The 23,452-nt window shown below is 40.2% G+C and overlaps 1 pseudogene; it reads left to right on the top strand.

The window, feature by feature from the left end:
• The window catches only part of LOC122095507, a 79,002-nt pseudogene extending 56,031 nt beyond the window's left edge, over positions 1 to 22,971 (top strand).
• The last annotated feature ends 481 nt before the right edge of the window (positions 22,972 to 23,452 follow it).

The following is a 23,452-nucleotide window of genomic DNA, read 5'->3' on the forward strand; positions in this document are numbered from 1 at the left end:
ATAAGATGTAATGAATTTAATACATGTTATAAGTGTAATAATAGTCAATAAAAATAATGAATAAATAATACAAAAAATAAAATAAATACACTCAGAGCAAATTGCAATAAACATAAGTATGTAGATATTAATCATTATTTCAAATGTGGATGAATATTACATTAAGAGGGCTGGGGATTGAATTCAGGCCTAGGGAACAGGCCTGAATTGCTTGTCTTCCAAGAGGGTGAGTTTCCCCATCCCCCCATTGAATTTGAGTTACCCAGCTCTGAGTTCCATTGCCAGGCCTGCCAGAAAAAAAGGGCATGAATTCCAAGCAAGGGAGCTTCATTAGTACTGTATGTATGTATATATGTATGTATGTATGTGTGTATGTATATATATATATATATATATATATATATATATCTCATGGGAATTGAACTCTGGCCTTGGGCGCTGTCCTTGTGCTCTTCAGCTCAAGGTGAGTGCTATAATGCTTCAGCCACAGCACCACTTCGGGTTTTCTAGTGGTTTATTGGAGATAAGTGTCTCACAGACTTTCCTGCCCTGGCTGGCTTTGAACTGTGATGTTCACATCTCAGCATCCTGAGTAGCTAAGATTACAGGCGTGAACCGTAGCCAGCACCAGGCAATTTTTAATATTTTTAAATTATTTATTTTTTATTTTTATTTTTATTTATTTATTTTTTTGCCCAGCACTGGGTTTGAACTCTTATCATGGCAACTCTGCCTCAGCTAACATCAACATAGGCTGGGAAGGTGCAGCCTCTGGACCCACAGCCCATACTGGCATACTAGGCGTCAGGGGCTGACAGGAAAACAAAATGAAAACAGCACCAAAAAAAAAAAAAAATCCAGGAACCACCTAAGGATGGCAGTTTCTTGGTTTCCTTTCCTTGCATGGTGACCATCCCGGGTCCAAATAACATTGCTGCAACCTGTAGGTCACCTGGCATTGCTGAAGGCTGACAAGCTGTCAGCGAAGCCATAGGCCAACCTGGACACCTAGATCCTGAGTTTGAATCCCAGTCATGTTACATTCAAAGAGCTGGAGAGCCTAAGAAACTATTTTTTGTCCATAGGATTGCGAGAGAAATATGATCAATGTAATGGTTGGATGAGTAGTTCATCAATCAGTCTACTATAAATTTAGACTGAATAATCACATAACACAGATTGATTTTAATTCATAGTTTATTATGCATTAAAAGAATACTGTTCATTAAATAGAGTCCTCACTAAAGACCTGAGAATCTGTACGAACGTAGTATATATTATTTAATTCCACATAGACATCACTGGCAGTATCAAAATATCTAAATATATATTTATCTGTATACCAGATAAATACATATATATATATATGTGTGTGTGTGTGTGTGTGTGTGTGTGTGTGTGTGTGTGTATATATATATATATATATATATATATATATATATATGTATGGGGGTATATATACCAGATAGAAAGGTACTGCTATTTTGGCCAAACCTGTGGCTCCATCCTAGGTCCTGGGATCCACTTGGCAGCTGAATGGGCTAGAGGCTGTCATGCTGACACACACCCATTCATGAATTGGGACTTCTAGCCCCTCAGTTCAGGTACCAGCATTGCCAAAAATTTCATCTTGGAGTAAGATTCCAAGTGAGACACCTGTTTTCCATTTCTGTGCTAGTGCTGGGTGTCAGGTATGATGTACATAATATGTGTGCAAAGCTACATGCTACAGAATAGATTGGAGTAAATGTAATAAATGATATAGGTGCACTCACAGTCCATAAAATAAATGTTAATTCAATCAATCAATAAGAATATATAATGAATCACTCCAACAAACACGATACAGACTGAATATATAGATGTAAGTATAAATCACATATTTAAAATGTCTATAATGTTACATTTTTCGGGCTGGTGCTTTCATTCAGGCCTAGGGAATAGATGAGAAGTTCATGCATGATTCACATAGGAAATGATAGGCAAGACCTTTGGCACAACAATTATTTTTAATTAAGACTTCACGAAATGTGACAATAATAATTACATTCAGGCAATTGAGGCATTGGGAAAGATCCAAGAATTGGTAGTCACATGGTAGATAGGATTCCAACACAGCTTGACACATCTTCTCTATACAAATAAGTATTTATTAGCATACTAGTTTCAGCTTATGAATGGATGAATATGGTGCACAAACCCCACCCCGGAGCTCAATCTCAGGTCCTGATTAGGGCCTAGATCCTTAGTAGCTCAAAAGCTGTTGTGCTTATATGGACCCATTAGAAAGTTGGGCCTGTTAGGCCCAGAGTTCAACTCCCAGCAATGCCAAAAGTTTCATCCTGATGTGAGAAACCAATCCTTACAGCTGTTTTCCTGTCTTGTGATAGTCCTGGGCCTCATCAAGGATGGAGAATACTAGATAGGCAACTCTATAGCCATGGGAATAGGTTGTCATCCATGGCAGCACAGATATACCTGCCACCATACAAAATAAAATACACAATACATCCATGAATAAGAATCAAAATAAAAAAATAACTACATTGAAAGCAAGACGCATACTACACCTGTATAATAGAAATCCTATGTTTAAAAAAGGTAAGCTTGTTATTTTGTCCACTGCTAAGACTTCAAATCAGGCCCTGGAGCAGGCTGGACATTCTACACTTCAGGGATGATGAGCTTTCCCTTCCCCCACAGTGCAACAGGGTTACCCAGATCTGAGTTCAAATCCCAGGCTTGACAAAAGATTCATCCTGATGTTAGAACCCAGTCTTTTCACCTGTTTTCTTCTCCTATGGAAGTCCTGGGTCTCAGCTAGGGTGGAGAATGAATGCAAAGGCAACCGTATTACAATGGGAACAAGTCATCATCCATGTCAGCAGAGTTATGCCTGTCACCATACTCAGTAAAATAGACAAAACCTCCATGTATTAGACACAAAATAAGGAGGAGTGCATTGAATGCAAGATGCTATCCACACATATATGTCAATACATATCCTACGTTTCAATTATGAATTTATGCCTATCCTGGCCCTCACTGGGGCACAACCTCAGGTCCTGAGAATGACTTAGCTCCTTAGTTGCTCACAGGCCGGTGTCCTCACCTTGACTCTTTTGGGCGTGCTATGCTCTCAGTTCAAATCCCAACACTGCCAAAACATGAATCCTGATGTGAGAAGCCCATTGATCCACCTGTTTTCCTGTCCCGAGAATGTCATGAGTCTCAGCTAGGATGGAGAAGGAGTAGGAAACTCTATAGAAATGGGCATAGATTGCCATCCAAGTCAGCACAGTTATATCTGTCATCATATGCAATAAAATACAAAATGCATCCCTGACTAAGACACACAATAAAAAGAACAACTACACTGAAAATATGATGCATTCCACACATGTATGTAAATAGAGATCCTATGTGTAACATAGTTGGGCATATGATTTTTCCCTGAGCTGGGGCTTCAATTCAGGCCCTGGGACCAGGCCTGACCTTGTAGTCTTCAACGATAGTGAGCTTCCCCTTCTCCCACAGTGCAAAAGAGTTACCTAGACCTGATTTCACATCCCAGCTCTGGCAGTAAAATGGCGCAAATTCTGAGCTACAGTGCTTCACTCATAATTTTTCAATTTTTTAATATTTTTTGCCAGACCTGGGGCTTGAACTCAAGTTGTGGCAACTCTGCCTCAGGACCGATCATCCTAGGCTGCAGCCTCCGGACCCACAGCCCATTCTCAGATCCTAGGACTCCAGGGATTGTAGGAAAAAGTGCGGGAAGTTCCCACTGGTGCTTTTAGGTTTATTTTCATTTGAATGTTGTCCATGGTAAGACCGAACCCGGTGGACTGCAGATTGAAGGTGACCTGGTGTGGCTGAAGGCCTGCTGGCTGTCGGGGGAGCCACAGGATGACCGGGCAACGGAGGCCCCTAGGTCGAATCCTGGTCAGCCATCCTACATTGAGGGAATGGCAGGAGTTCCTGATATACTCAATTCCGGACCTAAGAAGAGCCATGAAATATGATCAATCTCTTCCTTGAATGAGTAGTTCCTGAGGATTCGAGGAGGAAATGATATTCAAGACTCATGGAGTATCGATTATTTTTAGTGAAGAGTTGATGAAGCGTGACCATAATCATCAGAGTCATTAAATGGAGGCATTGGGGAAGATCCAAGAATCAATAGTCACAGGGTAGATTGGATTCAATCACAGGTCTCCATCTCTCCTACACTATACAGATATGTACTTATTCGCTTAATACCTTCAGCTTATGAATAGATGACTATTGTGCTCCCCCTGCCTTACCCCTGGGACTCGATCTCAGGTCATGGGAATGGCCCAGCTCCTTAGTGGCTCACAGGCTGGTGTGCTTATGTGGACCCATTGGCCTAGCAGTGCCAAAATATTCATCCTGTCAGAAGCCAGACGTTTCACCTGTTTTCCTGTGTGAGTCCTGGGTTTCAGCTAGGATGGAGAATGCATGGGCCACCCTGTGGCCATGGGAAAAGGTTGTCATCCATGTTAGCCCAGTTACACCTGTCATATATACTCAAGAACATACATAATACATCCATGAATAGCATACAAAATAGAGAGGATAACTACGCTCAATGCATGAGGCAGTCCACACACGGATGTGAATATACATCCCATGTTTCAATGATGCATTGAGGACTCTTGTGGCCTCCCTCGATCTTGATCTCAGCTCCTGGGAACAGCCCTGCTCCTTAGTGGCTCACAGGCTGGTTTGCTCATGTGGACCCATTGGGCAGTTGAGCCTCCTAGGCCCCGAGTTCGAATCACAGCACTTCCAAAAATTCACCCTGATGTGAGAAATCATTCGTTGCACCTGTTCTTCTGTGCTGTGCAAGTTCTGGGTCGCAGCTAGGATGGAAAATTCATAGGCAACTTTTTACTTATGGGAATAGCTTGTCATCCAGGTCACCACAGTTATATCTGCCATCCTATACTCAAGAAAATACACAATACATCAATGAGTAAGACACCAGATAAAGACAATAACTACACTGAACCCAAGATGCCGCCCATCCATGTATGGAAATAGAGATCCTCTGTTTAAATTCTGAATTTATGACTACTATAGCGCCCACCGGGATTTGATCTCAGGTTCCAAGAAAGACCTAGATGCTTAGTGGCTCACGTGCTGGTGTGCTCACCATGACTCATCCACCACTTGAGCCCACTAGGCCTTGATTTCAAATCCCACTACCAAAAGATTCATCCTGATGTGAGAAGCCAATGGTTGCACCAATTTTCCTATGCTGTGAAAGTCCTGGGTCTCAGCTAGAATGGAGTATGCTATATAGGCAACTCTATACTTATGGGAATTGGTTGGCAGCAATGTCAGCATAGTTATAACTATTATCACACTCAGTAAAATACATATTGCATCCATGAATAAGACACGAAATCAAGAGAATAAGTAGAGTGAACGCAAGATACCGCCCACCCATGTATGGAAATAGAGCTCCTGTCTTTAAATTATGATTTCATGAGTATATTGACCCTCATGGGGCACAAGCTCAGGTCCTGTGAACGGCCTAACACCTTAGTGGCTAACAGGCTGGTGTGCTCACCTTGACTCATTCCCCAATTCTGCCTGCTAAGCTCTGAGTTTAAACCCCAGCACAGCCAAAAAATTCATCCTGATGTGAGAAACCAATGGATCCACATGATTTCCTGTCCTGTGAAGGTCCTGGGCCTCATCGAGGATGGAGAATGCTATATAGGCAACTGTATAGCCATGGGAATAGGTTGTCATCCACGGCAGCACAGCTATACCTGTCACTATACTCAATAAAATACACAATACATCCATGAATAAGGCTCAAAATTTAAAAAATAACTAAATTGAAAGCAAGATGCATACCACACCTGTATGTAAATAGAGATCCTATGTTTAACAATGTAAGCTTGTTATTTTGTCCACTGCTGGGACTTCAAATCAGGTCCTGGACCAGGCCTGACATTCTAGTCTTCAGGGATGATGAGCTTCCCCTTCTCCCACAGTGCAACGGGGTTACCCAGACCTGAGTTCAAATCCCAGGCCTGACAAAAGATTCAGCCTGATGTCAGAAGCCAGTCATTGTGTCTGATTTCCTCTAATGTGGAAGTCCTGTGTCTCAGCTAGGATGGAGAATGAATGCATAGGCAACCTTATAACCATGGGAACAGGTCGTCATCCATGTCAGTATAGTTACATATGTCACCATACTCAGTAAAGTTCACAATACCATCATAAATTAGACATAAATTAAGGAGAAGAAATGCACCAAACGTAAGATATTGCGCACACATATATGTCAATACAGATTCTATGTATCAAGTATGAATTTATGCTAATCCTGGCCCTCCCTAGGGCTCATTGTCAGGTCCTGGGAATGGCCTAGCTCCTCAGTTCACATGCTGGTGTCCTCACCTTGACTCTTTCACCAATTGGGACTGCTAGGCTTTCAGTTCAAATCCCAAAATTGCCAAAGTCTCAAGGACTTTCCTGCCTGGCTGGTTTTGAACTATGATCCTCATATTTCAGCCCCCTGAGTAGCTAAGATTATAAGCATAAGATCCCAGCACCTGGCTCTATGTCTCATTTTAGATGTCCAAGAAATGGAGTACATGATTAAGACCTGCCAGGAAAGTCCACATGATTATCTATGCGAAGTACCTGTCACAAATTAGTAAGAACTTTTCATATGAGTTCAAATCCTAACCCAGAGCTGATTGGGAATAATAGAAACTCATTAGGGATGAAAATTATGGAGTTCATTGAGTGCCAGAACATGCTTCTCTATATTGAACCTGATGAGATGCATGGTGCATATTGGCCTGCTCTGTCTCCCGTAGTTGAACAATCCCTGAGATATTTGGAGCATTTTGATCAAAATGATGAGTAGCAATATTTTGAATGTGGTGTAAAAAAGGAGATTTTTTTTCAGTCACAGACAATATTCTTTAGACATAGTTGGGCTTATGTGGGACAGCTTTCCTATAACCATGATGAATATAGGAAAGACTATGGTAAGTGTCCTCTCTTTGCCCAAGAAATACTTCAGGGACAGAGGAAAACATCAGAATGCCCTGAATAAGGAAAAACATTCTACATAAGAAGTACAGTCACTACTCATCAAAAAATATTCAAAAGAGAGAATCCTTTTCAGGTAATTAATGTGAAAAACCTATCAGTAGGGAAATTCACCTTGTAAAATTCCAGAGCAAATATGCAGAGGAGAACTCCAATGAGTATATAAGATGAAAAAAAATTATATATCTCAGAAGTCAGACCTCACTTTCCCACCTCAAATGCCCACAGAAGACAAGCCTTATGAATATGAGGATTGGACAGTTTCCACCCAGAAGTCAACTTTCAACATGTATCAGAGAACTCATACAGAAGAGAGAACTTATGAATGCAACAAATATGGCATGTCTTTCTGGCTAAAGTCATACCTCACTTAGCATTAGATAATACATACAGGAGAAAAACCTTATGAATGTAACAAATGTGGATAATCATTCACCAGAAGGCACTACTTACTGTCCATCAGAGAAGACATACAGGGGAGAAATCCTATGATTTTAACAGGTTTGGAGAGTCTTTTACCAAGAAGGCAGTCCTTACTGATCATCAGAGAAGACACCCAGGAGAAAGACCTTATGATTATATCATGTATGTAAAGTCTTTCGTCCAAAAAGAAGACCTTCACATCCATCAGAGAATCCACACTGTAGAGACACCTTATGAATGTATCGAGTATGTAACATCCTTCACCTGGAAGGAAGCTGTTACTAATCATCAGAGAAAAAACACAGGAGAGACATCTTACATATGTATCGAGAGTGCAATGTTTTTCACCTGTAAGGCAGCTTTTACTGATCATCAGAAAGACACACTTAAGTAAAACCTTATGAATGTTTCTCACCCAGAAGGCACACATTACACTCCATCAGAGAACGCACAGGAGAAAAACTTTATGAATATGAAAAATATGTAAAGTCTGTCATCCAGATGGCACCACTTACTGTCCATCAGAGATGACACACTGGACAGAAACCTTATGATTGTAACGTGTGGAAATTCTTTCACTTGGAAGGTACACCTTAACAAACATCAGAGAACACATACAGGATAGAAACCATATGAATGTATCCAGTGTGGAAAATCTTTCACCCATAAGGCAAACCTTACTTAACAAAAACAGAAGACACACAGGAGAGAAACCTTATGAATGTGTCCTGTGTGGAAAATCTTTTACTGAGAAGGCAGACCTTAACATCCATCAAAAACACACACACAGGTAAGAAAGTTTCTGAATGTATTAAGGGTGGAAAGTCTTTACACGGAAGCAGAACTTACTGATCATCAGAGAAGACACACAAGAGAGAAATTTTGTGAATGTAACAGGTGTGAAATATCCTTCAACCAGAGTCCAGACCTCAGTAAGCATAATGGAATTCACACAGGTGAGAAATTTCAGGAGCGTAATAAATGTGGAAAGTCTTTCACCTGGAAGAAAACTCAGTTTGCATCAGAGCACCAACAAGCGAGAGAAGTCTCACGAATGCAGCAACTTTCCAGCCTTTTACCCAGAAGGCTCAGCTGAGCATTCTTCACTGAACACTGAAATGAGAGAAATTCTATGAATGCAACAAGTGTGTTTTTTAAAAAAGAATTCATCCCTCTGTTTGCACCAGAAACACACGTTCACGTTAATTTATAGAACACACACAGGAGAGAAACCTGATGAATATTACCAGTGTGTAGAGATTTTCATCTGGGAGGCATACCTCATTGTTGATCAGAGAACTGACATATAGGAGAAACGAAACCTAATGAATGGAACAAATGTTCAATGACATTTAATCTGAAGTCAGTCCTCAGTGAAATTGAGAAAATCCGCAAGACAGAAACTAAATACAACAAATAAAGAAACACATTCAGCAAAAAGTTATATCTCAACAGGTACCAAAGACTTGGACACACGACAGCATCTCCGTAAAAGTAAGCATTAGAGGAAGTCTATCAACTGGATGTCAACTTTCAGCAAGCATTGGAACATTAACACAGAAAAGAAACCCAATGTGGGAAAATTGTTGTCACAGATCTCCGTAATTTATGAAGAGAAATCCTTCATTGAAGAGGTAACTAGGTGTAATGGGAAATCTTTTTTTACTCTTAAGCATTCACTGAACCAAGAATTCTTATCCCTTCATTGTTTTGAGTAGGATATATATACTTGAATATTATTCAAAGATTTGGACACAAGTGATGAGCATTATTACTTTCAGGCATGCAGAGTGATTAAAAGCATAAAGTTGTTTACTGTGTCTGTATAATAAGCAATGACTTATCAAGATAATTTTATATACTCTTCTCAGAAATAAGAGTTCCAGCCCTTTGAGACTGGAGTCAGATGATCACCCACTTCTTTGGGGAACAATAGATGTGAAAAGACTGTCCTGAGTTAAGCCCAGGACATGAGAACAAAGATTTCTCCACTGCTCCCTTAAAGTCTCCACAGTATGTGTGGTCCATTCCTCATAACACAGATGACACTATTTCCAGTTCAGTTTTTGAATGGAAGATATTGTTTATTACAAAATGTGCACGAGCCTAAAATCTGTCTGGACACCTTTTATCCCTAGATCATTCATATAACATTCAAAGAACATGGGAGGACACATATTTGGGAACACATTTTCTTTGTGTGCGGACATAAATCTTACAATTTAAACTCAGAGTCTAGGAACTGCCCTTAAACATTTTTGCTCAAGGCTATTGCTCTACCACCTGAGCCATAGATCCACTTTGGGTTTCTTTGGATGGTGAATAAAAAGAAGAGAATTCTGTATTTGGTTATGGATGAGTAACACCAAAATGATTTCAGTGCTTAATTAATCACTGGAGATGAGCCACTTGTAATTGACTCACTCTTAACTTATTCTGCTGTTTTGTTGAGTGAGTTATAATAAAATATCATTATGGATGATGGTAAGAGCCTGATTTTTCTCACTCTTCTGGAGGATGAAATTGGAGTTGTTAGGAAGATGAGCATCTCTCTATCACCACTGCTGTCCCTTTCTCTCGCTCTCTTCAGATAACTTATCAAAACACTATTAAAAATAGTTTTGGTAAAAAATCTGATAGCAATGTAAAAAATTAGAAACGTGGCAAAAGAGAAGCTTGTTAGAAGATGGTTGCAAAAATCCAAGGGATGAGAGAAACATAGATAGAGGCAGGACTCTGCTAGATGTTTAGTAGGGTAAAATTCAAGTAAAAAGTGATCCTCATCACTTTCTATTACGTAGTTAAGTACATACAGCAATTTGATACAATATTATATTCCATGTTTTCTTGATGCATTGATTTTCTAACACCTGGAAAACATATATTTGTTGACTTATTTGCAGTCATTTGCAATCTCATGAAAGAACATGGAAAGTAGTCCATTTAGTGAAGTAACCACGCAGAGAAAGACATTGAACAATCACAACAAAAATGGAAACTGTCAAAAATAGAACCAATTTCTTACTGGAGTTGAGAGAAGAATAAATGCTACTAGAGTCATGGAGAGATTGGTCCACTTGATTCTCTGTTCAAGATTTTTGTATTCTTCATCTTTTGGTCAAATTGACCCAAGTAAGATTGTGCTTTTGAAGGGTTTCCAGTGTGGTATGCACTTATATATCACAGAGGGGTTATGTGGTCAAATGTCTTCACTTAGAGAGTTCACATAGAAAGAACAGACCAGACAGAGAGAACGGTGACAGAAATCACAAGGTTGCAGCCTGATGTCTTTGATTTGAATTGAACATGGAATCTGCAATGTACTCTGTGCCAAAGATCCAGGATAGACTGTGGAAATGTTACCCCTGTCTATGTTATTCACATTGGATAAACCTGGGAAAAGACAGGTGAAACTTAACTGTTCTTCCTTTATGTAGTTATGTAATTTGGAACTCATATATAATGTCTATGTTTTCCTATGCAACTTCTTTACAACTGTCAATAGAATTAATAATGCTGCAGTTATACTGAATGTGCCAATATCTATTTAGGATCTATTTACATTCCTTGTTTCCTTACTTTTTTCCATTCCTCCTTCTTTCCTGTCTCTATGTATATTAGGAATTAGATTGCTAGATAATAAGCTAGTAATGCTTTTAATTTTTAGAGTGCTTTTCATACTATTTCCCAAGGCAACTGCACTATTTTATATTTCTACCAGCAGCGAGCAAAGGTTCCATTATTTTATTGGTCGTGGGGCTTGAACTCTGGGCCTGGGTGCTGTCCCTCAGTTCTTTAGCTGAAAGCTAGTGCTCTACCACTTTAGCCATAGCGGCACTTCTGGTGTTTTGGTTTTACAGACTTTCCTGCCCAGGCTGGCTTTGCTCCATGATCAGACCTCAGCCTCCTCAGCTAGGATTACAGGCGAGAGCCACCAGTGCCCAGCATCCAGTATCCTTTTATTTACTTTTATGGTAAGCATCCTAAAGAGTCATTGACATTTTACTTACATTTCCCTACTGCTTAGTAATATTGAGCATATTTTCATACATTTGTTAGCCACATACAAAGATTTATGTATCTTCTTTGTAAAAATCGGTGAATTCCAGTGTTTTTATCATTGTGTGTTCAACTAATTCTGCCATAACCAAATATTATACAGTGAGTTAATTAAATAAAAATTTATTTCTTATAGTTCTAAAAGCTTGAAAATTCAAACCAGTACGCTAGTGTGACTGGGTTCTGATGAAGGATCTATTTTAGGTTTGTAGATGGCCTATATCTCATTGTGTATCTACATGAAATCTTGATATGTTCATGACTGGGAATGGAAGAACAGTTGAGATGGAAAGGATCTTTCTTTTCTTTTTCTGTGAAAGTTAAATCCATCTCGGGCCTCACCTCCATGATGTCATCTTACCCTAATTACCTACCAAAGGCTCCATCTCCAAATAATATTTTGAGGATTGGGAATTCAACTTATAATTTTGGAAGAATGAAATGCAATCCATTGTGCCAATTTTTAACTTTATTATTATTATCATCACCATCATCATCATCATCATCATCATCATCATCATCATCATCATCATCATCGTCAGTCTTGACAGTTGCCTTGAGTGTTATCTCTGACTTCTTCAACTCAAGGTGAGCACTCTACCAATTGAACCACAGCACCACTTCCTATTTTCTGGTGCTTAATTGGAAATAAGAGTCTCACAAACTTACCTGGCCAGGTTGGCTTTCAGTTCTATTTGAGGTTTTATACTTTTCGTTATAGAAGTCTTTTACTTCATTAGTTAAGCACAATCTTAAGCTAATTTTTTGAGACTATTGTGATTTTTCTGATTTCTTTCCCAGACTGTTCATTGTTGGCAGACAAGCTGATGATTTTTACATGTTGATCAAATATTCTGGCACATTTCCAATAGCATTTATCAGATCTAGAATTTTTCTCTGGAAATTTTTAGGATCTTTTAAATATAGGATCATGTTATCTGTGAACAAGCATAATTTAAATGGTTTCTTCTCTTTTGACCTATTTATTTCTTTATCTTTGCTTATTTCTGTGGCTTGATTGCATTCAATATGGGAAAAGAGTGAAAAAATAAACATTTGTGTCATTCCTGCTATTAGCAGAAATGATTTAATTTTTCACATATACCCCTAATCCTATCGAGATATATACCCAGTATCACTAGTTTCTTCAAGGGTTTTATGATAAAAGAATGCTGACTTTAATGGGGCATTACACCTGTAATCTTGACTTCTCAGTAGGCTGAGCTCTGAGGATCACAGTTCAAAGCCAGGCCGGGCAGGAAAGTCCGTGAAGCTCTTATCTCCAATAAACGACCAGAAAACTGGAAGTAGTGCTGTGCCTCAATGATTGAATGCTTGCCTTGAGCTGAAGAGCTGAGGGATAGCACACAGGCCCCGAGGTCAAGCCCCACCACTGACCAAAAAAAAAAAAAAGAAGAATATTTACTTTTGTCAAAGGCTTTTTCTGCATCCAGAGAAATGAGTGTGTGATTTTTGTCCTTGATCTGCTTACATGTTGCATTGCACATTAAGATTTATGTGTGTTAAACAATCCTTCATCACTGAAATAAAACTAAGTTGACCATGATGTATGCTATTTAACTAAATAATCTTTCCCTCTTGTTCCTAATTTGCTTAGTGTTTTTTGTCATCAAATCCAATTAAATTATAACAGATAGCTTATGAACACAGAGTGAAGCAAAGATGGGTTTTGTCTAGGTTTGAAGAAATTTAAGAAAAAAATATAGGGACAAGCCTTAATGATAATTCAGAAAACATTTTCCTAAAATAGAGTCTTTTCTCTCTGGCTGAGATTTGCTGTCAAAAATGAGAATCCACAGTTTGGAGATATTTTGTAACCAAAATCCAGATTTCTCATTACTTTTAGTCAAACCTTCTTGGGTGACGTTCAGAACTGAACAGGGTAAGCGTCAGAAGATAAATGTCTCCCAAATTGTATTGATGAGTAAACTTTCTTCATGGTTCCAAGTAAGAGAAGAAGCCCTAGGAACATCTGCTTCCTTTTCCTGATCTCTTCTGTTCTTATCATATTCATTCTAAGATTCAATTCATATCCACAATAATCACTACCACTTATTTTATTTTCACAATATTTTAGACTTTATTTTAAATGTCGCATGAACAAATAGACTTGAATATTACAACAACATAATGAGGCAAATAGTAAACTATAATCACTTACGTGATGAGAAAACTGAAATCTAAAAATGTATTGTGTCTGAGATCACACCTAGTGGTGGTGAAGTCTACCAATACATTTTCTCTAAAGGCACTTACAAGTTCATAAAGACTTACACAGCATTATAAAGTCTTATCTATCTTAGCCATTCACACCTTCACACCATTCACTGAATGATTGTTCCAATCTTTGTTCCAATCACTCTTCATTTTGTTATAACAAATTGATAGATGCACCAATAAATCCACACTATTTGTAAGTTTTAAGGAAAGTTTAGTGACAACTAAAAAAAGTGACATAATATTTCACATAGATACATATCCTTCTGAGGCTAATTTCAAATGTCAATTCTTTGAGGAAGAGGAGGATTGGTCCCTTCTTCTGAGCTTTAGTTAGCTGATTCTGGAACTTTCCATAGTTGTTTGTTTAGCTGTAGCCTCTACATGTGAGTCTGAGTGGTTGGACAATAACTGATCTTTCTTCAGAGGTCTGAAGTCTCAACTGAACCCCCCTCAATATTTTCAGGATAAACAATAAGTTATAATCAATATATGTAATAATTAATCAGTTTTGAAATTTAAGTAAAAGTAACAGGCTCGAGAAATACTGAAGTTAACGTCTTCAAATCAATTTCAACTAATTTATTTCAACTAGAGATGTCACAGAAAGTAAATTTATATCAGGGCTCAAAAACAAATAATTAGGGGCTTGGAATGTAGCTTAATGGTTGAGTGCTTGCCTAGCATGCATGAAGGCCTCAGTTTGATTCCTTAGTACCACATAAACAGGAAAAGCAAGCTGAAAATGGTGCTGTGGCTCAAGTGGTAAAGTGCTAGTCTCAAGCCAAAGATGCTCAGGGAAAAGGCCCAGGCCGTGGACCGGAAAAAAAAAAAAAGCAGAAAGAAATGCTTAGTCCCATTGATGCTGTATTTTAATAATTCACAAGATTCTTTGGTGAAATTTTTTTGGTGCTGGGCCTGAGACTTACAATCAGGACCTAATCACTGTTCCAGATCCTTCCTTTTGTGCTAGCAAGGCTAGCACTCAACAACTTGAACCACAATACCACTCCTGTCTTTTATGGTGGTTAAGTGGATATAAGTCTAACTACTGCTTGGGCTGGCTGCCATGCTTAATGCTCAGATCTCAGCCTACTAAATAACTAGGATTACAATCACGAGTCACTAGAGTCTGCCTGATGAACATTTTCTTTTTTTACCGTATCAAACTTTTTTTTACCTTATCACCTCAAAAACAGACATGTATACCAATTTATACAACTATTAGATGGTACATACTTTTTCAGGCAAAATTACATAGAAAAAAGTCAAACTAATTTCAAAGTCATCTTTTATAACTAGTTGCAATTTGAATGTACTTAATTGTCCATATAGATTTCTGCCAATAATTTCTTCCTATTCTCACTGCTCTGTTATATCTTTTTCCAGCCAAGTTTTGTAATTCTCCACTTTCCCCGTGTTCTCTTTCATTAAATGTCTCCACTAGACATGTCTTCTTCCAAGCTTCATTTCCTTCATTCACAGACCTTGTTTGCTCTTCGGTTTGTATTCTCAAGTGCTCTCCCTCCCTCAGTCTAACTTATATGGATTTGAGACAAAACTGATAGGCGTTGAAAGGCTTAGGAAATAGATTCTAATTCTATATGTGACTTTCATTGAAGGGAATGCCCAAGACAACCTTAGGTAAGGAACCTAGTTTGAAGAAGTTCTCAGGAATTACAAATTTCTCAAAGTCAAGTGGATTAGAAGAGGCCCAGAAACCAGTGTTCCCTCCTGGAGAAGCAAATACACAAGGACAACACTGCAAACAAAAATTGGGTAAGAGAAAATAATTTGGGAAATTTACTAATTTTGGAAATTCTAACAAGGTTGATGAGGGTAATCTGATTATGTGAGGTGGAGTTTGGAAAGTTCAAACATTGGCTGAACTAAGCTGTGGAACTAATAATTAGGTTTCCAATGAGCAGCACATAAGAATTTGACAATGAAGTTACACACTTGGGTTATTATCCACCTGGAGGCACTTAGGCCATGACACATTTTACAATCTCCCTGAACTTCTGAATGTTAATCTGAAGAACATGGATAAAGATGCACAGACTGCTCTGGGAATGTGGCTTAGTTGTAGAGTATGTGTCTTGTATGAATGAAGCCCTTGGTTCTATTCCTTAGAACCACATGAACAGAAAAGGCAAGAGGTGGCAATGTGGCTCAAGTTATTGAGTGCTAGCCTTGAGCAAAAGAAGCACAGGGACAGTGGCCAGGCCATGAGTTCAAGCCCCAGGACTGGCAAGAAAAATGTGTACAACCTGCATGTTGTCTGAAAACGATAAGTAAAAGGTAAAATAACAGATAAACGCAAAGTATCTGATATATCTGGGACCACACATTTTCAATCCTGTATGTCCACATCTTTGCTCAATACTTAACATACACTCAACACATATTCTGAATGAATAAATTCATCAATGACCACTTTATAAGAAATTTAATGAAGTAGAAATTAAACCTGAAAATGGGAATGGCCAAAACTTAAAATTGAATTAGAAACTTGTAGTTAGTGTTATAATGAAGTCTTTGTATCTCTGAGTCAAAGGTTAATGGGGGACCGGAGTATGTGAGAAGAATAGATGATAATTTGATAGTAAGAGATTTTACTTTTCTGAAGAAATAGGGACAAACATTGTTGATCCCCAACTTAACTAACCATTGTTTTTCAACTTGGACGTAGGAAAAAGGAGGTAAAAATGAGCATGTACAGCTTATGAAGATATCCGTAAACCCCACGATGATGATTACCTGTGTAAGTAACCCTCTGTGCTTCCTCAAACAGAAGGCAAATGTGCTTTTATAATAATTCATCAGCTCATTTTGCCCCCGATTACTGGTTTACTCTAGTAACTTCACATGAAGAACTAAGCGACAATGATATGCATTCTGTGCTCTTTCTCATGATTGTTAAATCTGGGAATGTACATATTTCTTGACTAATTTTTGCTGCTCTTGCTTCAGATTGTGAGCAATGTCAGCACTTCATCACCAGCTACACTGTTCATGGACCACCTATATTTGTAAGAGACAATGTTTTGGACAAGGGGCATTATGACCATTCAGTCCTCAGTCTGCCCACTGGGCTGAGAATTCGTCAGTACAGTATTCCTCAGGCTAGGCTTAGAGTATGGAATGAGGAATCTGATCTGCCATTGGGTTTGCACTTTAGCCCCTATGGGGGCTTGATCATAGAAGATGAAGATGCAGACAATAGGTACTCCTGGATGGTAAGAAATGCCTTCCCTTTCCCCCCTTTCTCTAACTCCATGTGTCCTCCTGTGCCTCCAATGAAACATTGCTAGGACATGGACAAAATAGTTGTATGTGTTTGTGGAATCTGCATAAACATGGACATGCTGATTTAGGATCAAAGTATAGTGCATATAAACAGAGTGTGTTAGATGCAAAGTGCATCCACGCTTAAGGAGCCTCTGTTAGGACTATGACAAATCCCCTCAGATGTGTAGACGGCATCTTATATGTTCACAACTGCTGAATCCATGCAGGCTCAAAGAGCATCACTGGAATCAAGTAATGTGATTTTGCCGATTATTACTCAAAAGCCTTTAGCTTGTCTTTCTGAAACTCAGATCACAAAAAGGAGAAACTTCTATGTGTAGATGCAAAAAATAAATCCCAGGCCAACTGGAGTGAGTCCAGCAGTCATTTTCATGGTTCCTAAGAGGATATTCTCCTCAGAAGACTTGCACCCTGATTATCACACCTTTCTCAATGGATTCCCATATCTCCATTTTTCTTTTGCTGTACTTGGTGCTTTCAAAATTATGAATATTTGAGGGAAAAGTAATAAAAATATAAATAGTATAGCTGGGTTCCATAGCTCAACCTTTAATTTGGACTTTTGAGATAGAGATGATGTGATCTCAGTCTGATGCCAGTCCTAGCATAAAATTTTATAAGATCCCCATTACTACCAATGGCTGAGCACGTTGGTGAACATTTGGAAGTACAATGGCTGTATAAAGTGAAGTATCTCCAGCAATCCATGCAAGCACAAGCAGAATGGCAACCCAGGACAGCAGGGGAAAAAACACCTCAAAAATAAACTATGCACTGGTGGCTCAAACCTGTAAGTAGCTACTCAGAAAGCTCAGATATGAGTATCATGGTTCAAATCCAGCCCATGGAAGAAAGGCTGTGAAACTCTTATCTCCAATAAACCACCAGAAAATCAAAAGTGACGCTGTGGCTCAAGTGGTAGGGCGCTTGCCTTGAGTTGAACAGCTGAAGGACAACATTCAGGCACAGAGTTTAAACCCCTTGACAGACAAAAAATACCTCAACAATAAACAACACAAAAAGGGCTCATGCTTCAAGTGGTAGAGTGCTTGTATTGCAAGAGGTAAGTTTAGTTACCACATTCAATCATAGCTCTGCTATGTATGTAAGTATGTATGCATATATATGTGTACTGTATCAAAATAAAAATTTCCATGAGAGACAAAATTAACACATCAGAATAGAAAACCAAAGGACCTAACTTCATTCATAGATCCTGCATCTATAAAGCACATACTGTATCCGAGTCAAAGAATTACCCTCAGTAGTTGAATAAATCATATTCCCTGAGTAATTGTGAAACACATGTGGAGACAGAAATAACAATTTCATTGTAGGAGTATTTAACTATAATTTTTCTTCCTAGTTTTTGCAAAGTACATAGTGCCCTAACAATCTACAAGAAAGAATTTTAGTCTATTAAGGTACACACAAACACGTTGAAGCAGAGTTGGAGCAGTGGTGAGTTTCAGAAAGCAGTGGGTCTATGATATGTGCTGCAGCCCTGTGCCATGGGGAACCATTGTCTTATCATGAACCGACATCATGAATAAACAAATTTCCCTTTATTCTCTTTATAAGACAATGGGTTCTCTGAATTTCTATGGGAACATAGTGGAGACAGGTGCATGAGTGAGTCCAATCTAAGGAAAATTACTTGGGCCAAATGTCAAATGATGTGTGCTAATCTAGAAACCGAGTACATGCCCCCACCCAAGTCTATGACATAAACATTAACTCAATTTAGAGAATCTGGATATCAATCTATTTGTGACAAATCAGGATTGAGAGAAGTCTGGAACTGGGCTTTGAAAACAGTGCACTTAGAGTTCTAGAGTGGATGAGTATTAGGAGTAGATCCAAAGGGAGCAGAAACTTACACTCTTATGTTTCCTTCCTGTGCCTGCTTCAACTTTAGGTATATGAACTGTGGCAGGTATGCTGAGAAACAGAATCTGAGGGCCTTTCAGTACCACAGGTAGATCTTCTACCAAACCTGTCATTTCATCAAGGCAGGATGTGAGCTGCTTGTCTCCTATGGGGATGAGTATTGACAGCAACTGGGCAGTAAGTGGAAGAAACAGCTCACAGCAGGAACAGGTGGACTTCACTTTTTCTTCCTTAAAAAGGAAGAAAAAAAATAATTCTCTTTGGGAATTTTCGAATATCAACTCTTCGGTAGAACAAAAGGCAATTTAACGTGAGAAAAATTTCATGTTAAGTACCTCTGAATTTAAAGATGCAGTTTGTGATAATTTATTAGGAAAATTAACTTATTTTTAACTATTTGTCCTGATTTTACTTTTCAAGAACTTCATATGTTTGAATGCAATACAAAATACTGTGCTAAAAGGCTTAGAGGCCAAACAGAGTACCTAGCAGCTCTCTTTCAAAGAACCAGTTACTTCTGGCCATTGCAGTTTTTCTTACTTCCCTCCATATTCACAAATATTATGCATATGTCATTTTTCATTATTACATAGTCTACATATTCTGTGAATATATTACTAGGAAGAAAATCAGTTAGAATGAGAGTTCCCATAGAGCCTTGTGTCTTTGACAAAAATGAATCCATCTTTTCTCAGGGTGTTTTGCTCCAGCCATGGCCCTCAATTCTTGGTTCGATGGCTGCAACTAGGCCTTGCTTTTCTTCCTCACTATAAAAAACTAAAAAGTTTTTAGTAAGGATGTTCTTTCAGTAGAAAGGCCTGAAATGGAGAGAGGAAACATAGCCCTGTGAATATCTCCGAGATGGCCTGTCATTGGCGTGGAGAAGTTGACTCCTGTAGTTGGAAGTGTCAGTGAAAGGACAAATAAGTTGGCAGTGATTTCAGAAACTCTAAGGAAAACATCTGTTATCTGCTACTGGAAAAAGAGTGTCAGTTCACGTTCTAAGAAAATGTAACAGTAAAAATAACTAAGAAATCAGACAGCCCTGATCTGTCCAGGAATCTCAGACTGCCCTGACCGATTATCTCTGAACTCTATCAGGAAGCAATTTAGGCCAGGAAATAATCCAGGAATAGCGCCCTCAGCATTCCTGTGATTGGTCCCACCTACCCCAACTTATAATATGCTTGCTATGTATCATTCAACCTATCCTGTAACTGCTAAGCTAGAAAGTCCCTGCCCTTACTGGAAATGATCATACCCCAACCAATAAACTTAAGACTAGATTCACTCCGAACCACTGACCTATCACAAAATCAGTGTTGTAATGATCCTTCCACCTGCTTCATACACAATACAAAACCCTGCTGAACAAGAGATTGGGACTCACAATTTCTGACCTGCTGTGTCAGGGAAGGTTTGTGAGTCCAGCTCGAGCTGTAATAAACGACCCTTCTGCATTTACATTGGCAACGGCTCCCTCCTGGCCTTTGTTGGGTCTATTGCCTGGTACTTCAGCAGGAAGCAGGAGAATAGCGAAAGTCCAGAAGACAGGAGAGGCACAGGAGTGAATGCACCTTTCCGTGGAGATGCCTGGGCCATGCTTATGAAGTTCCCAACATGCACGTGGTGGCCACCACGCAAGTCGCTGGAAGCCCCACTGGTCTGGGGCACAGTGCCTGTTCCAGATCTACAGTCCGAACATCCACGGTGGCCCTGGGCCTGTCTGGGCTGGAGCTGCACCCACTAGCCATGCTTCCTCCACCCTGCTGGGCATAGCCTCCCAGCCACTGCCTGGTCTTCAGCATTTATGCCAGTCTGGCTCTATGGGGCAGGCTGAGGCTGAAGTGACCATTCCGGGTGCCCGTTCAAGTCGAGTGAGGTCAAACCTGTGGTGAAGCCAGCCCTCACACACTTCCAGGTATGTCCAGAAAGGATTGAACGCCACTGTCCCAGAGCTGCCGTCCTCCCCATCCCCAGAGTTTACCTCCATGTCCCCACCTTTGTTGTTGAAATTGTTCAGCCACTGTGATCTTAATTTTCATTGTCTGCCTTTGCAGTACTTGAGATTCCTTTCTCTTCTCACCAGGCCACCAGGCCCCATGGAATCTGCCCCAAAAACCCCACCTCACAGACACTCTCCAGAACCAGGCAGCCTTTGGGCATGCTGCTTCCTGAGCCTCTGATTCCCTGCCTCACTTCAGCTTTTGCCAGGGCCTCCTCTCCCCTCCCCACCTCCCCAAGCCCCAACTCCAGTGTGGCCTCCCATGTGGCCTACACTCATCTCCCTATCACGCCCAATCCAACCCCAGTGTGGCCACTGCACTGGAGAAGACAACTAAGGTCCAGCAGCAGCAAAGATGCCACAGTGTACAGCTGGCTGAGAACTGGAGGCAGCATAGGTCTCTCTGATCAGTGTCTCTCATCTTTCTCTTCACTTACTCAGGTATCAATTGAATTTAGTATTTATTTTTTGGGTCTCATAAGTATCTTCTTATTAAGTCTTTGCAGAATAGCTGGTAGAAATGCAGTCCCAAAATTCGGATTGTTTGTTGTTGAATTTTTTTGAGATTCAGAGATGTTTTAAGTAGTTATAATCATCATGAACTCTCACTTTCATAGCACAGTGCTATTCAGAAAATATTACTTATGCATCTATTATCAATTATGTACAAGACTTGAAACTTAAAGTTTCAAATATTACAGGAAGATCTTTGATTCATGTTGAGTGGATGTGAGTAGGTTGAGCTGTTGCATACATTCATTTTGTGTGTGTGTGTGTGTGTGTGTGTGTGTGTGTGTGTGTGCGTGTGTGTGTGTGTAGGGGGTGTATATGTATTATTGAAATCAGGGATAAGGATGAGCACGATCTGAACTTGTTTCCTTTTTCTGAGATATATGTTGTTGCTCTATTGGTGGTAGGCTCTGACTGCTTGCCTTTGCCTGATGTGCACTTTGCAGTTTTTTTTTTCAAATGAGCTTCTTATTGAGCAGATAGGGCTTTGATATTGCTTGCGGCGAACGCCTTCTCGGCCAGCAAGGAAGAACGACCACCACACCAGGAGTCTTCTCAGATCACACTTTATTGGAGAGCCTTTTAGTTGAAGGGAGAGCTTAAGCGCAAGAGAGCGAGCAAGGAAATACAGCCGCTTATATAGGGTTTGGAACACAGGTCGCTTCAGGATTGGCTGTCTGCCTTCTACCGTCACCAGGTGCCACGGGATTGGCTCAGGATTTACAATGGTGGTGCATGTGCAAGGCTAGGGACCCGCAGTCCCCCCAAGCACTGCCTAACGTGGAGTTGTTTACCTCTAAGCTGCAAGGAAGTGGGTGCCATCTTGTGATGGCGTTTGTCCTGGCTCTCTGCAGTTCCCCCTTTTTGTTTTGGTAACAGGTAAGAGTAGAGGTCGGGCCTCTGTCTCAAAGAGAGGACCTTGCACTGGCCTTCGCCTGGGGGGCGCCTTCCCCAGTGACGACCAGGCCCGTCCGATGCCTTTTTTGCAGAGGTGGGATCTTGGGCATCAAACCACTTGCAGCCCAACGTGCTCTTCTTGAGAGGAAAATTCTTCTCAAGTGCAGTGCACTTGCCTTGCACCCTGTTCCAAGTTATCAGTCACATACCCGTCCCGGTGCAATGGGATCCCCAGATCCCTCGGGGTGCTAGGGCTATGCGAAATGATAAGGCTTAATGACCTCTCAGGGCCGACAGCCAAATTTGGGGTGAGGATCCACTCTCCAAGGCGGCTAATGCTTGCGAAATAACAACTTTGTCCCTACTGGTTTGGGCTCGAAGGCGACAGACCAACCATAGGCAGACCACGCATCCACCCAAGCAGCAGGCTAAAAACATTCCAACTCCCACCCACTCCTTAAACCAGGAAACAGTGGAGGAAATCCAGGACTGGAGCCCCTCCACAAATCCGGGATCCATTCGCGTGGAATTGACAATCACAATGGCAATCCGCAGCTTCTCCAGCATCTCATCAAACTCGCCAGTCCAATTACCTAAAAGATAACTGCTGCTTGAGATAAGAGCAGGATGCCTGGAGAAAGGGCAGATGCATTTTTAACCAATTGGAAGCACAAGCTTCCGTTTAGGGAAATGGATCGATTTTTTCTGATGGGCGCTTCTTCCACATCCAGTGTGAGGTACGGGAGATCCATGGTTTTGTTAAAAAGGCGGGCATCGTGCCTAACTGGCATCGGCCTCGGGAACACCGATAGGATCCCCCATCGTAGCTCTCCTTGACTGTGATAGGTCTTGACCATCAGTAATATTATCACGCTCAACGCCTTCTTGATCATCCTGTTTTTCGTCCTGAGTTTCCTTGACCAATCTTGTTAGCCGAGTTGGTACCCAATGTGGTGTTTCTTGATCCTGTGGAAAAACACAAACAGCTCCCCTGGATCTCGTAATAGCCGGATC

The sequence above is a fragment of the Dipodomys spectabilis genome, unplaced genomic scaffold (assembly GCF_019054845.1).
Source record: "Dipodomys spectabilis isolate Male_0828 unplaced genomic scaffold, ASM1905484v1 ptg000355l, whole genome shotgun sequence".
NCBI classification, from domain to species: Eukaryota; Metazoa; Chordata; class Mammalia; order Rodentia; family Heteromyidae; genus Dipodomys; species Dipodomys spectabilis.